The sequence below is a fragment of the Bicyclus anynana genome, chromosome 1 (assembly GCF_947172395.1).
Source record: "Bicyclus anynana chromosome 1, ilBicAnyn1.1, whole genome shotgun sequence".
NCBI lineage: Eukaryota > Metazoa > Arthropoda > Insecta > Lepidoptera > Nymphalidae > Bicyclus > Bicyclus anynana.
The window spans coordinates 7,715,991-7,733,323 of NC_069083.1; the positions used below are offsets into that span (position 1 = coordinate 7,715,991).

Sequence of the window (17,333 nt, forward strand, 5' to 3'; positions counted from 1 at the left end):
AAGCTTGTGTTAGGGGTCACGACCCTCACAAATGAGAAATGTGACGCAAGGAAGCGGACTAATTGATAATTGTCAAACATTTTTGTCACATCGTTATGCCTGAAAAAACGGCACGTGTCAAGATAACGAATATTAAATCGCTTTGTTTCGTTTCGCATAAGAGGGAATTCGATGGACGCTATTCGTCTATTTAATCGTCTGTCTACGTAAAACAAGCTATCAATGGTATTACATAGGCAATTTGTCGTGAGTACTGTTAAGAGAACAATTTATAAGAGAGTGGGCGGGCGGACGGCGCACGCGCTTCGTAGGCGGACACCGCCATTGACGAGAAATGCCCTTCGCCAGAGCCTACGCCTACGCACGAAAAGATCCTTTGAGAAAACTTTAACATTCATTCAACAGTATTTCAAAAGTAAACAATACCAACAACAACGTATTATTTGTAAACGACTTCGTTGATGTTTTCTGATGCATGATATCTACATTGTTACTTATAATACATTCATGGATGACTTCGCAGAACGTACCCACGATGTCAGGGTTAGATTTCCTTTTCAGATGTGTTTGTATTGACAACGGAGATTTTGACGCGACATGATATAATGCGTCGAGATTTTCTTTTGGACTTTGTGGATACTATCGATCATTTTCATATGCACAAGTAGATTTGACGTCAGTGGATCTTTTGAACTGTCTTAAACAGAAAGGCATAGCTACAGAGATTTGTTTTGACTTTACCACAGCAGAATTGAATTCATAATGTAGAGAACCTACATGAAGCAGGCACAAGTTAGTCTTATAAAATGCATAATGTTTTAAAAAATATATATAAATATATCTTTCGTTATTTTCGTTTCGTTATTAGCCCATTATTACAGTAAGCAGGACTTTACTACAAGTAGGTATATTCTTGTATAATGATCACAGAATTAACGTACAGCTAATTTGTTGCTGCAATAAATATAAATAAACAAAACTCATCTCTTAAGACATTTTTTAAATTCAAAACTCCAAGTCTATTTAAAATTAAGGACTACCTATAGTCGATTTCACAGAAGAGTTTACACTATAGGCGATGCATTACGTTGTTCGCATATCGATTGTTTGCATCTTTTGTTTGTTTATGAAATCTTAGTAATGTTTTGTCTCATAGATACAATTATAACGTGACACCACTGCAAACCTGTCTTCACCAACTAGAAACATAAAGTACACGTCGGTAGTGAATTTACGATACTATAGACTTACCAGTAGTGTAGTATCCAATTAATTAGTTTCTCATGTATTCGTTTAATAAGAATTCTTCCACGCCGTCTTTCAATCTATTTGTTTTATCGCCAGCAATTAAAGTCTTCCAGGCTGACGTATTTGATTTACTTTCTCTATACACTCTGGGCGGAGTCACATTAACTTCCGATGCTTCTGGATATTACGATATCTAATCAACGAGCAGGTGCAATGAACCTCTCAGCGCTCTAATATCTAATTTAGTAATAATATTTCCTTCACCGTCTATGCCTTTTTTTAGGTAAGGGCTAGGTTTAATTACCTATTAAACTTATAGATCTGATCGTCTATATCATCATCATCATTATCAACCCTGAGCTAGAGTCTCCTCTCAGAATGAGAGGGGTTAGACAAATAGTCTACTATGCTGGCTAAATGCGGATTGGCAGACTTCACACGCCTACATAATTAAGAAAATTCTCAGGTATGCAGGGTTCCTCACGATGTTTTCCTTCACCGTTTGAGATACGTGATTTAATTTCATAAGACGCACATAATTGAAAAGTTGGAGGTGCTTACCGCGGACCGGATTCGAACCTACGCCCACAATCGAAGGTAGAGGTCATATTCACTGGGCTATCACGGCTCGCTTATAACTATTAATAATATGATCTAAACGAGGCGGCTATAACGCGAAAATGGAACTGTTATAGCATTAGAATAAGAAGGATACGCGGAGTTTGTCAAGTTTTTTTTTTATTATTTACAAGTTAGCCCTTGACTACAATCTCACCTGATGGTAAGTGATGATGCAATCTAAGATGGAAGCGGGCTAACTTGTTAGGAGGAGGATGAAATCCACACCCCTTTCGGTTTCTACACGACGTCGTACCGGAACGCTAAATCGCTTGGCGGTATGTCTTTGTCGGTAGGGTGGTAACTAGCCACGGCCAAAGCCGTTTGGCCTTAAGATCAATTAAGAAAACCTCAATCAGTCCAGCCGGGGATCGAACCCAGGACCTCCGTCTTGTAAAACCACTGCGCATACCACTGCGTCACGGAGACCGTCAATATGCTAAGAGTCTATATATAATGCTTGAAAAATTCTACTTGTTAAAGTATTTGCAACAAAGATTTATATGTTCTTGCTATATATTAAAGTGATACACAACTTTTCCGTGCACATAAATATTATATCGGTCAACTTTTACTCGCACGATACAACTTTTTATGAACGAACGAGGTAATGATAGCAAAATGAAAATGCAATATACGCAGTCAGTAGATCGGATCTCAAGACATTAGACGAGACTCATCCGGAACTCGCTCTGGTGATTTGTTACACGTGTGATGAGCAGAATCCAGCGATTATAGCAATTATCTTAAGCCGTTGGATACGCTTCACGGTCACGGAATGGCGTTTTAGAAGATTATATTGTAAAGCGTTTTAATCGGTGTAAGAATCGAAATTATTTTCGAATTCGTCATTCTTTTACGACAAAGGGAACCGAAATTGATTGTGGCCTAGTTAAAGATGGCATTTATTAATTTTTTTTATTAATTTGGGTATTTAATATTAACTTGACTGTATTTTAAAAAATGGTTAAAGACTTTTAGAGTCGGTGGTCACTAGTACACTACACGACTTTTCAACACAGGCTTTTATAAGTTTACTTTGGGGCTAAATACGAGAAGCGTGTTACTTAGTAGTGTGTGTTAACATTTTGTCCGTATTTATTTATTTATTTTATTAGTTATTCTGTGGTCGTCCTATTGGGCGGGGAACATAGTTCGTAGAGCCGATGGACGTTGCGGTTCCAAGGTGCAAAAATCAGTATTGGTCGACCCCCCATCAGCTGGACAGACGATATCAAGCGAATTGTGGGATTCGCTGGATGCAGGTGGCTCAGGAACGTGATTTTTGGAATTCCCTACAACATGCCGATATCCTGAAGTGGGCGTTCATCGGCTCATGTGATGATGATGATATTATCTGTATATATTTGCTTATTTATTTACATTATATTTATTTTTGGGGGGTAAGGGTAAGAACGACATTAACATCTAGTCGAACCCAAATGTCAATCTCACCTGCATGCGGTGCCCCCTGCTGGACAACGGACGAGGCTTTGGCGACCGACCAATGGCGGGAGACCCATACACCCGTCTGGGTAATCAGGTGGACGAGGCTACAGCAGATGAGTAAAAATAACTCTTAAAATGTCTGGCAAGGGGAAACCACTGCACTATTTTCCCAAGAGAGAAATGGTACATCGTAACTCAAGGGAAATTTTGTGGGGCGTGGACCCGCAGGAGGTTGGGATCAGGACCACGATATTCAGTAATGAAAGAACGACTGTAGAGAGAGATTATATTTATAGCTAAATCTCCGGGTGTGAGGTGTTCCTCCTTACCCGTCCCACATTTAGGTGCACTCAACACTCACTTGTTTATTTCCAACCTCAGACCAATTATAGAAGGACCTGTATCGCACTCACAGTCACGAACAAAATTGTCTGCCATTTTCTAAAGAAAACGAGCTTAGATTTAGTATATATCTTATACATAAACTAGAAGATTTTGCCCGTTTTTCACACAATTCAATTACACAAAAAGGTATTTTTACGGAGCTCTTTAACCGACGAACACGATTACAACTAAGTATTTAACATCGATTTTATAGAGTTTTTATAATCGCTTACAGAAAAGTAACGTCAAGCGAGGCAGGTCCTATACAATAATTGGTTTGAGTTTCCAACAGACATACACATCTAGGTACCTACTTTCTTCTGTGTTTTCTTGAGCGTTAAAACTAACGGCCGTAAACTTGAAATATGGTGTAAAATAACACACATTAGCCAACTCATAGTCGTATATTTTTAATTCATCGACACATCTGTTCAACATTATACAGGTATTTTGGGAGTTTTAAAAATGAATTCATTTTTGTATTAAGTAGTTATGTAGCAGCAGGTACGAACACAATGTTCAAATAGCGGTACAATGAATAATGAATATGAGTATGAATATTCGCTATATTCTGGAATACTCTTCCAGCTTTAAGACTCATTATGAAACCATAATAAAGAAGAAATATTCAATTTCGTACCATTTGTACGTAAAGTGCATCGTTATCAACCCATATTCGGCTCACTGTTGATCTCGAGTCTCCTCTCAGAAAGAGAGGGGTTAGGCCAATAGTCCACAACGCTGGCCCAATGCGGATTGGCAGATTACACATCAAATTAAGAAAAATCTCTGGTATGCAGGTATCTGGTATTCCTCATGATGTTTTCCTCCACCGTTAGAGACACGTGATATGTAAGCTGTTAATACCCTAGTTAAAACGCTTGTGCACATCGCTATCTACGATGTGAGTACCTTCAAGTCGAGAGTGTTGCACCTTCTATGCAAACACGTTCCACCGTAGGCTGAATCATCTCTTATAATCAGTGTGATTGGAGCCATGTACTGGCTTATAAAATGTATAAAACGCACGTAATTAGCAGATAACACACCTGATCTTAAAAGGAAAATTATGGTCTGTATAAGAACAGCACCTTGCAGGCTCATTCGCTACATGTAAGCCTCAATAGCTCAACAGTGAAGCGGCCGAACTCATCACCGAGGGGTGGTGGTTCGATCCCCACCCCGTTGGATTATTGTCGTACCCACTCCTAATACAGTCATCCCCGACTAGTTGGAGAGGTATCGCAATATTGGTCATATTATGACAAATATTCTTTTCATAACAAAAAAGGAAAGGTAATCCATACTAATATTATAAGGATGTAAAGTTTGTTGTGTTGTTAGGGGGTATCTCTGGATCTACTGAACTGATTATAAAAACTCTTTTAACACTAGAAAGCCACGTTATTTGTGAGTGTCATAGGCTATATTTTATCCCCGTATTCTCACAGGAACGGGAACTACAAGTGAAATAGCGGGGCGTCGTCTGGAACATGATACTTCAAGAGTGTAATAAATGTGGTCGTTCGTTACATTCCAAAAGTTTGTGAGATGCGAATATATATATAATATATCTCAAATCAATTAGCAATTAAATAGCCCATATCAATATTCATAAGTCACTCAATATACATTAAAAGTTTATAAAATGGTATTCATTATGGTATATATTACAAAATTATTTTAATTGCCTCGTTGTGGACGAGATGTAAAAACACGTTTAAAAATGTTTTAAAAATGTAACAAATTGTGAACATCCAACTGGTCCCGTGTAACTCCGGAAGCGAACTGGTTCTACGCGCCTGAGATACATAACAAATTAATTGGACGTTTAACTTTAGCAATGAGAAATGGTCGCCGGTTATTATCACACCTGATATAAATCGATGCTTTTTACAAACGTTTGACGACGATCAATTTTATATCTATAACATTATCGTCAATTACATAGAATAAAATAAAGTCGCTTCCGCTGTCTGCTCGCTTATAACTTAACTATAGTTACAGCGATTCAAGAGAAAGGTTTATAAGTACAATAGATATATGTATACAAATTATAACATAGTACATATTATAGGAGGCATACTGTTCCTTAAAGATCCTGTAGTATCGACTAATCAAACACTGCCCCATATTATAGTATGGTAAAGGAAAAACATCGAGATGAAACCGGCAAACCTGAGAATTTTCTTAATTATTCTCTGTGTGTGCGAAGTGGGCCAGCGTAGTGGACTTTATTAGCCTAACCCCTCTCATTCTGAGAGGAGACTCGTGCTCAACAGTCAGAACATGGGTTGTCAATGATGATGAGCTTAACCTATAAATCCTTGACTTCCAGATCGAGTTGCGAGACAATTAATTCACCTAATAATCAGATGAATAATGATCGAGTATCGCTGGTCGCTGACCACAGAAATGCCTTTTTCTTTGTATTTCGTAAATCAAGTGAAACAGCTTTCACTCAATAGCTACCATTTGTTATAGAAAAAATGTCGCGCAACATTACTTTTTGGTTACATGAAAGTACTTTTTAAGTTACAAAAGTAAAATTATTATCAATAACGAAATAAAAAATAAATGAAATGCATTTATCATTATCGCTATCAATTTCGTTTATTAGGTACCATAAAGTATATTTTCTAGGATTCCGTAGTCCATGAGGAACCCTTATAGTTTCGTCAAGTACGTCTGTATGTCCGTCTGTCTGTCTGTCCTCAGTTCAGCGCAGAAAGCATTACTACTAGAAATGTGGTATTTAGCGTGAGTATGAACATTAAAAATGTCGACAAAGTCGTAAAATAAAATCTTGTAAAATATTTTTAGGGTACTTCAAAATACAAAATGTGGGGTATGGGTGGATAGGTTTTTAAAAAATGTTGTGGGTCTGGAAACGCTATTTTGCCATTTAGGGATCCGTTTGTAAAATATTGACGTTTTAAGTGCTTATTTTTATTAGAGTCAAGTGTGTGTGTTTTCCCCCTACTAGCTAAACGGTTGTTAATGTATACGTGGAAAAATCACAGTTTGATAATAATTAAATTAAAGGAAAACTATAACAACTAGGTAGCAATTGCTATTTAAAGAGCTATAGTCGACTGACTTAAAAAACGTAATTGAAATTTGAAAATTGCATACTAATGCCGTTGTTAATTAAATAAATACAGTTGTTAGTAAGACAATCATCCCGAATCGAAAGTATTTTTCTTTTGCACAATTTCCGACCATTTGTACTTAAAATGTCTACATACCCTAATTGAAAACCTTTTGTAACACTCCCGATGGTGCGCGCGGGCCGGGAGGCGTGTAGCGATGAATGTAAAACCCACGACTGATGCACCTCACTTCCCCGCAAGCACGATTTCACACCCGAGCAGTCTTTCCCCCCGTCGCCCGCATATCATGGGAGTGGCATCAACGAACTTGCCAGACTATAGCCATGCGTATGATATCTAATGCTAGTCGTAGAGACATCACCGATACGATTACTGCATTAAGATATGAAGAAAATACGTTTATGAATAATAAACATTTTGCTTTTTACCAGAAACATACTTGTACCAATAAAATATATTGCAACAATGTTTCACTCTACCGGTTGCGTGGATAAATAAACCGATAAACAGTATAATAAATAGAAAACTCAATAAGATACGACCGAGAAAGGATCGTTTAATTTACCATATCTATTCCATTCAAAATGGTAGGTTTATTGACAACATCAGGAAAATCTCATATTATTGGTATTAAGAAGCAAAAAATCTAAAACCTTTACATATTTATGCTAACCTTGACTTATTTTGTTGAACTGTGACCACGCTTCTGCACTATATTTTTCGTATTATCTACTTTTTAAAATATTGGAAAAACGTTGCAACAAGTTTTGTTAATAATTTCAATTGTAATGTCATTAAACCACACATATATTAAAAGTTCAAAAATTCAAAATACTCACAATTAAAGAGTAAAAATATCGCAATCTTAATACTGGTACTATATATTATTATATTTGTGGTGATTGATATTATAATCGGTCTTCACAGTAAAATACCTAATAATTATTTATAAATATTTATGTATTTATATTTATAAATATGTTTACTATTAGTCAAATATTTATTATATTTGGCCAATAGTATACTAGAGCCGTGATTGCTCAGTGGATATGACCTCTGCCTCTATATCCGTAACGTAACTTTTCAGTTGTGTGCATTTTAAGAAATTATATACCACGTGTCTCAAACGGTGAAGGACATCGTGAGGAAACCTGCATAACAGAGAATTTTCTTAATTCTCTGCGTGTGTGAAGTCTGCCAATCCGCATTTGCCAGCGTGGTGAACTATTGGCCTAACCCCTCTCATTCTGAGAGACTCGGGCTTAACAGTGAGCCGAATATGGGTTGAGAATGATGAATAGTATCCTAGGCGTGATTGTAGAAATTATTCCCCCTTATCGGCTCCTTGCAAATAAAACGGCAAACAATGGCTAACCTTTGTAATGTACTTCATGTGTTAGTCAACACGGCATTACTCTAAATATATATTTTAGTTCATGCATATTCAATTTAAAGTGACCTCACAAAGCCAGAGGATCTTCAAGACGATTTCCAACGATGTATTATTGGTAAAATATAAAAAGTAGTTTAGAAGTTATGAGAGAATAAATAAACATCTACATCCACATACCGATCAAAATTATACAGAAACCTACCTAAATGTTAGAAGTATATTGTAGGTAGGCTGACCAAAAAAAATACCTTGTGTTGCGGAATGAAGAAAATCTTCCAGTAACTTCCAGTAACAGTTAATAAGCACAGACGTCTGAAAAATACACGCCTCTAATATATTCCAGGTTTTTTATAGCTATACATTTTATATTTTTTGAGTTTCTGTACTACTTTCTTACTTTTGCACTCAAAGTAAAGTCTTGCCGACCCACATTACCACCAGTAGCTACTATTACTAGTGTCTATTCGTAGTGTATAATAGCTAGACTAACAAGACTTTAAAGAGTTGTCTTTACCCTTTTTTTAAAAAAAAAAAGAATATTTACCATTTTTTTTATATATTCCCATTTGCCTCCAACTAGTCGGGAAAGACTGTGCTAGAAGTGGGTACAACAATAGACCAACGGGGCGACGAACCACTATCCTTCAGTGATGAGTCCAACCGCTCTTACCGTTGAACTATTGAGGTTTCTTATACCCTGATAGTCTATTATAATTAAATACACGGAATGTTGGTCAGCGCCAGCCGGCAATACTTAATAATGACCGCGTTGATGAAGTGACCGCAATATTTCGTGCGACGGTTGGGTGGCATCCAGGTCGCATATGCGCATATGCGTCCGCGCATGCTGGTTATCGCGGCCGCACTCAATGTACTCTTTGGATTCAAAGTACATGCATCAGTACATCTTCCATATATCTGCACTTTACTGAGATTGTCCTAATTCACGGATTTGTGTTCTGTGTGAAACAGATTTCTTATCGCCTTAATGCCCCAATTTTTTTGCTTACTATCATCTACTTCTCGACTTTTTGTTATGGATGAAGAATGATATTACGAACATTTTGTTATCTAAATCATGTTATGCATAGTGAAACTTTCATTAATTTAGGAACAAGTTAATTAAAATTATTATAATGATATGTTTTCTACCTTCATTTCAATTTTTTTTGTTGATAAACATTTCACAAGTTTGTCTTTAGTATATTACCCACAACAAACATCTTGATGTCCTGATTTTGCATTCAATTTCGTGGTGTACGTAGTAACGAACAACGCGGCAAAGATTAGCAGTCATTTGCACCAGCTTATGGCAATAAATTAAATCGCATTTCTTAATTACTTATTTTGTTCGAGATACAATGTAAGCTAACAAGTATCATTTATATATTCAGGGAGGTGATTTGAACATTATTGAAGAACCGTTTATAATATTTAGCTAATGGATCAGATAAAATCAGCTTCTTTATATTGCTTTACGGTTCATTTACTGTTTTTTTGGAAATATTCTATATCTAAACTTGTGAACTGGCATGCATATTACGAGTAATACTCTCTCTCCCTCGTTGTTTTCTAATAATTAAATATTAACTATAAAATAAATAGGCACTTTCTAGGCAATCACCTATCCCAACCTCATCATTGCCTAATGCTAGCCACAAACGGTCAATTATTCTCACATTTCTGAAAAGCAAACGGCAGTACCCACGCGGCATACTATACAAGTCATGTACGCAGTGACCAACACACGATCAGTTATAGTCGTGGGTGCTAGAGAGAGAATCGTAGATTCACTCAAAGAAAATTTTGTGCCCCGCAGTTTTATCCGTAGTTCCCATTCCCGTGGGAATAAAGAGGTAAAAAGTAACTTGTGCTTTGTTGAATTGCTATACCAAAATTTAATCTAGGTTTATCTGTACCAAATATCCAGATTCTAACCAAAATACCAAGAGATAAATCGATTGAAGTAAAAAATTATCCAAGATGCGACGTCATGTCGTCGATCCATTAATATTACTCTGGTAGTAGGTACCTTCATGTATTCTAAGTCTTTTGAAATCTTCACATCGATAAAAACCTATTTACTATGACATGTAGTCCTCATATAACGGTGCGAGAGAGCGCATTAAGTTTACCATTACTTATTTCATATCATTAGGCCCATGTAGGAAGTTATGTTTGTATAAAAAGCGTCATCGAGAATCCAGATATTATACCTGAGAAGATTCACGGTAGGAAAATGGACATACCAGTGTTTACGAGCACAGGTAATAAAAGTCGTTAAAGTTCTGTTAAGTGATATACAGCTTGGATATCTAGCTTGTAAATCTTGTGTAGATCATTTTTGTCATCCTCGTCATTATCAGCCAGTTTTATCGGCTCATTACAGGGCCAGGCCTTTCTCCTTGTAGGAGATATGGAGCTCAGACTCCACCCGACAACCGTTTATCATTTTTTTTTACATTATATAGGCAAGCGCTTCATTGCAATCATGCTTGACAATAAGCGATAATAAAGCCAAAGGCGTAACGCGCTTGCCTAGAAGATGCCTATTCACTATTGACTTGAATATACCCATGTTGTAGGTGGTAGGGAAAACAGAAGCTGGAAGGGCATTCCATAACTTCGTAGTGCGGATCAGGAATGAAGAACAAAAACGCTTAGTAAGCGTCCAAGGTATATCAACTACATATGGATGCAGACCTCTGCAATGCCTAGCAGTTCTATGGTAAATAGGTCATCATTATCAACATCATCATCAACCGATTTCAAACGCCCATTACACGGTCAGGCCTCTCTCCTTATAGGAGATATGGAGTTTAGACTCGCCATGCTGCTCCAACGCGGGTTGACGGGCTTCAAGTAGATATTGTTAAATTCCATTAAGACCACACTATCAGATAGTGACCATGTGTTTCGGTATACAGGGTGTAACACCACCAACACCCCAACTCCGAGCTGAGAATTTAACTTAAAATTTCTTATACTAAAGAAAAATTCAGTATCTTGGATCCGAACCCAGGACTTCTTGATCCGATACCATATATCCACTCGACCAACAAAGGACTTTAGATAGCGTGGATATCGTCATCAAACTTGTAAATCTTGTGAAGATGTTTAAGTACTTCACAATAATTAAACTTCCTACATTTCACTGTCTCCTTACATTTAATTTAGCAAAAGCCGCGTTAATCTTTTCTTTAATTTGATTCAGTCTGTCGCTTTCCTCGTACTGTGACGTCAATAATGCTTTTAATTAAGTCGTGGAAATGTATGTGATTGTGATATCAACAGTCTTCTTCACATAATAATTAATTTAGTAACATTATTTTATTCGTAATTTATTCTCTATTAATCAATTTTAATGTTTCCAATGATTCTCCTCTTAAATAGCTTTATAGATGGAAATTGTATATTTCCATTTAATTGTTTATTAAACTACAGTTTAATATTCCTTTGTGGCTAAATTGTTTATATGAAAGCTTCTAAAATAGGAAGAATTTTATAATTTAAAGATTTTTTTTAGGTTAGCACTTACAATATTTTGTATGTAGTATCCTTAGGCACTTATACGATCGTTCGTTATCAACCCATATTCGGCTCACTGCTGAGCTCGAGTCTCCTCTAAGAATGAGAGGAGTCAGGCCTTATTCCACCACGCTGGCCCAATGCGGATTGCCAGACTTCAGACACGTAGAGAATTAAGAAAATTCTCTGGTATCCAGGTTTCCTCATGATGTTTTCCTTCACCGTTTGAAACACGTGATAATTAATTTCTTAAAATGCACACAACTGAAAAGTTGGAGGTGCATGCCCCAGACCGGATTCGAGCACCACACCCTCCGGAATCAGAAACAGAGGTCATATCTACTGGGAATTCACTGCTCTATACTTATACAATAAGTGTAAGCATTTTCTGAAATTTAGTTAGTACAGTACAGTTAAGTTCAATGACTTAAGAAAATTAAGTTCAGTTTTATGGTATTCTTAGATTAATTATTATTAATTCCAATCAGTAAAATGACAATTCAGTGACAGTTGCCCTTGTCATTTTAGTGATTGGAAATAATAATCGTACAATGTACTCAAATGAAGAAGCCAATTTAAACGCTTACAGTAGCTTTGTATACCTACTAGTTGCATACAATGTTGACAAATTGTTGATGCAACTGTATTAGGAACTTTGAGTAAACAATCTTTGTTATATTCGACGACCGTTGGACGGTTTTAGGTAAGTCCTTAATGTTTGCTTTCAGTTTAAAAATATCCACGTGTTTTTGTCGCTCTCTGGTAGACGGATATATCTTTTGTCCTTAGATACTCGTAAAAGTTTAAGAACGGTTTTAGTTTAATCCTTTTTTTAAGCTTTGTTTGAGTATAATGTTATCGTACACTGTCTATGCTTTTAGTACCAAACATCTCGTGAGTTGGAACTCTTTGTTTAGTCTGCTCATTTTTTTGCACAAAAGACTATGTACAGTCATTATGGTTAAAAACTTTTGTTTATTAAATACTATTATTTTAGAGTGAAAAAGGTGTTTGAAAGTCCATGCAAGAGGCATATGTCCAGCAGCGGATTTCATCGGCTGCTAATGATGTTGATGATGGTTTAATTGTTAATACATTTCGATCGATAACGCTCAATAGCTCAACGGTATAAGCCTCAATAGCTCAAAGGTAAGAGCGGTCTGACTCATCACCGAGGGGTGGTGGTTCAATCCTCACCCCGTTGGTCTATTGTCGCACCCACTCCTAGCACAGTCTTTCCCGTCTATTATAAAAAATATAGCAAATATTCTTTAAAAAAAAATTGTGTTAATTTAAGGTTTTAATACTTCGATGCAAAGAGAACCTACTCTCGGACGCTCCAAACGTGACAATAATAAAGTTTCAAATATAGATATAGAGGTATGCAGGTAGATAACACTTTAATTATATTTTTATTGAGCAACATAATTGGAAATATATGTAACCTCCATTTTAATCAGAAAATCTGAGTGTCAGGGGCAATGTAAAAAAAAAACAAATTATTGTTGTAACACGATTGGCTTTTTTAAAGTGATTGCGTTGTTATTGACATAGTGGTTTATCGATGGGAGGTTTCTCACGTACTATGGTGTAATGATGTATCTGACACATAATTATTATCGGTATTCTATGATAAACCAATTAGCTACCCTGAAGACCCATATCTGGTACAATAACACTTATTAGACCGAAGATTGTCTGTGTGGTCACGAGTTTTCGAGACCTTCTGAAGAATATTATAATAACGAAGGCGCCTACCTACAGCTACTCTCACAACATTTTTATAAACCGCATTAGAGAAGCGTGGTAGGTCTAAGCTTTATATTCTCTCTCCTATAAGAATGAGAGGGAGGCTTGTCCCGTTTAGTGGACCCTTAAAATAAGTTCTAATATGCTATCTATGAAGGTACATAAAAATGTAGGTAGTTACTTCACTTAGTGACGGTAGTTATTTCAATTTGTTATTTATATTTAGGTAATTATAATTATAGTAATACTAGCTGACGCCGCGCGGTTCCCTCTCCCGTAGAAATACGGGCATAATACGCAATAAAAAAATAAAGGGCCTATAGCCTTCCTCGATAAATGGGCTATCAAACACTGAAATAATTTTTCAAATCGGACAAGTAGTTCCTGAGATTAGCGCGTTCAAACAAACAAACTCTTCAGTTTTATAAAATTAGTATAGATTGACATTTAATTTAAAATTAGTTCAGGTTGAGATATGCAACACATGCGGTTCTGTAATCTATATTTAATTTTTAATATTGAATATTTAAAAAAATATATTTTATTATATACCTATTTAGGTCATTATAAATATTAATTTAAAATACCTAGGTTTCATATTTGGATAAAATTAAACTTTAATTACACTGAGATGTTACAAATTATGTAAAAAACTAGTTTTTCATTGAGCTTTTAAGCGTTATATTGTCAAATCCAAATAAGTTAAAAATAAACTATTTTATAAGCCAACATTTTAATAAAAATATACCGCATATTGTACAAATCTATCATAAATTAATTTTGCGAGGGTAGGTAGCTATAAATATAGGAGATCTATGATTAGAATGGATTCGTTGGATTAAGTTACGTATTGTAAGCTTCCGGTCAATTTAAATTTATTAAGCTCGTTAAGTTTTCAGCGTTTATTTCTTTGTCGAAATTGGAAATTCTACTAATATTCATTTAAAATCACAAGGGTGACTGGGAAATTTTGTAGCGTTAAAAATAATAAAAAAAATAATTGTAATTGTAATGCTATCTGAAAATGTAATCTAAATTCAAATAAATGTTTATATATTATTGCTATGTACTTACTTATTATTTCCGATGTGTGACGAATTAAAACAATTTTTGTAAACAATAATCCGACAACTGATAATCACAAGCCATAAGTCACAACACAGTATAAACAGGGCACTACGGTCGCAACGTCATTCGGGGGTCGTACGTTATCACCAGTAGAGACGTGCAGATCGATCCCAATGCGGGAATGTTTTGATAAGGGCGGCTGTAGACGCGGAGAGAACGCGATACCGCGGGACAGGGTAGCAGAGAGCTCGGTGCGCGCGGCGCGACTGGCGGACACACCAGTCGAATATCGTCTCCACCGCACCGTGTAGCGATACCAGCTATGCAACAAAACCAGTTGGTTTAGACGACTTGTATAAGAACGCTGCAGCGCTGAACGATTCGATTTACACAATCACAAAATTCGGCTCCAAATGCCTTCGATACAGCGCGGTTCTGTAACCATACAATTGTAGTCAGAGAGCTAAGAGAAGCAATCTCTATTCGATTCAAACAAACGTATAATTTCAATTTTGGAACGTTAAAAAAGTAACACTTGAATCAAAAATTTTTTTATACTAGAAAATACATATTCCGTTTACGATTAGTATCGAATTCACGTAGATACAAAATCCATAATACTGTAAATAGAATTAAAGTGAATCAAACAGTGAAGAAATTTTAGTTCATGAAAACTTAAAAACTTGTTGATGTTGAATGATTTTTCAGAAAAGGTTTTAAGATCCTATGTGCGTGTGTGAATAGTTTTATTACATCTTGCAGCATATAAATGCCTTCTAATAAATAACCAAAATATCAAAAATTACAATATTATCTTCTGCATCTAATAATGGACGGAAGATACAAGGGCGTAGGAAAGAGAAAAACAGGATGGAAAACATCTTGACTGAAAAATCTTCAGTTATCTTAATATAAGCAACTAATAAAAGCACTCACGGCTGCTTTCCAATGATTACCAAAATGCTTGTTGAAATTCGATAAAAGTGGCAGCTTAAAAAGAAAGCCTTCCTAAGTCACCAGCTCTTGTAATACTATGCCAGCGGCGATAAGTTGGCAGCATATGCGACAAGTGCATCCATTCATTCCCTTTCTACCGCCGCGCTTGATTTAGATATCGTAAGCTACGAATCACTGCACCCATGTGGCGGTGATCTTTTTATATTTTTGGTTGTGATTGTAAAAAAATTAGAACGCAGCGCTGCGCCGACTCATAGACGTATTCGTATTTGGAACAAAATAAATGGCAGTCAGAGATGATGAGTTTAACACACAGTGATGAAAATTGAAATGGAAATGCATTATGGGTGTGTGTTGTTTAAATAGTGTGTGCAAAGAACAATAAATGATCAACAAAGCTTTTCTAAGTTATGGTATTCTATTTTTTTAAGTTAAGAATCCTGCTTTTACTTTTTTAAGTTTGGTGAGTAAGACACAGCATATTACGAGTAGGTTCGAAGAAAATGTCTGAAAAGCCGTATAAATATAAAAAAAAATATATTGATTTTATTGCCACTGTCATCATCATCATCATATCAGCCCATGGATAACCACTGCAGGACATAGGCCTTTTGTAGGGACTTCACCGACATAGCTCAACGAGTCGCGAAGCTGAATTGGCAATGGGCGGGGCATATAGTTCGAAGAGCCGATGGACGTTGGGGTCCCAAGATGCTGGGATAGCGACCCTGCACTAGAAAGCTCAGTGTTGGTCGAGTGTAACTGTAAGTACTCCAAAATAAGTAAGGTTTACCTAAAATTATTATACAGATTATCATGTGGTTTTTACAGCTCAGAGCACATTTGCATTGATTAATTGAGATCAGGCGTAGAGAGAAAATATCCAAGGGCGTCCATTATCAATAAAATATAAGGTTAATAATGTTTATCGGTAACTCATTTCTGTTGCAGAAAAGCAAATTAATTTTAATTAACACGTAGACATGATTTAATGATAAATAAGAGACACGAGTAGGTACCTTCTTCTACGGCTATTAGTATCCAAATAGAATAAAATAGGATAGAATAAAAATACTTTATTTGTTAACACAACACATTGAAGACTTAAAACTAATACATCTTGATACTTATAATTAGTTACAGAATTAAATGTGTTGTGACTCTAAAATGGATCCAACTCAGCGAGAATGTTGCGGGTACAACAGTACCTACAACGCTGATATTCTGCCAGATCCTATTGAGGAAAGAACAGAACATAGAAACTAAGAAGAAGCTTATAAACCTAATTTGAAAGTAAATAGCAGTGTAAACCCATTATGAAAGAAAACAAAATTGAATTATAGAAAACAAAAATTATAATTAACGTTAATAAAGAAACACAATTCGAAATAATTTTTAACAAAATACTTTGTTACAAGTTTGCCACACATTCAGATTACGGTAAAATTAATAGATATGTGACAAAAAAAACATTTTGATCGTTATTGTAACCTACTAGATCGATGCAGTATAATTACAAATTGAAAGCGTAAAAAGCGATCCGTAAAACAGCAAAATGAAATTTAATTGTCGTTACCGTATCAGCTATAATTATTCAAAATGACACCGATATTCCATCTAACTGATGGAAAGTAAGTTGTAAAGAAAGTATTGTACATGTAAGTACTTTGTAGGTCAACGTATCACATAAAATTGAAAGCAGCGTAAATAAACGGTACGCAATCCAATAAAGAGATGGAAACGGTAGTTAGCTGAAGTTAACGATATTTTATTAAGGCCTAGCAAATCCTTGCAGTTTTACCCGTGTAGTTTCCTTTCCCGTATTA

At 35.9% G+C, this 17,333-nt stretch overlaps 1 protein-coding gene across 1 annotated transcript in view; it reads right to left on the reverse strand.

The window, feature by feature from the left end:
• LOC112052882 (uncharacterized) overlaps positions 1–14,847 on the reverse strand; it is a 32,509-nt gene extending 17,662 nt beyond the window's left edge. Inside the window, exon 1 of the mRNA XM_024092119.2 lies at positions 14,557–14,847. The gene's annotated coding sequence lies outside the window, so the exon portion shown is untranslated. The remainder of the gene's footprint in view (positions 1–14,556) is intronic.
• Positions 14,848–17,333: the final 2,486 nt, after the last annotated feature.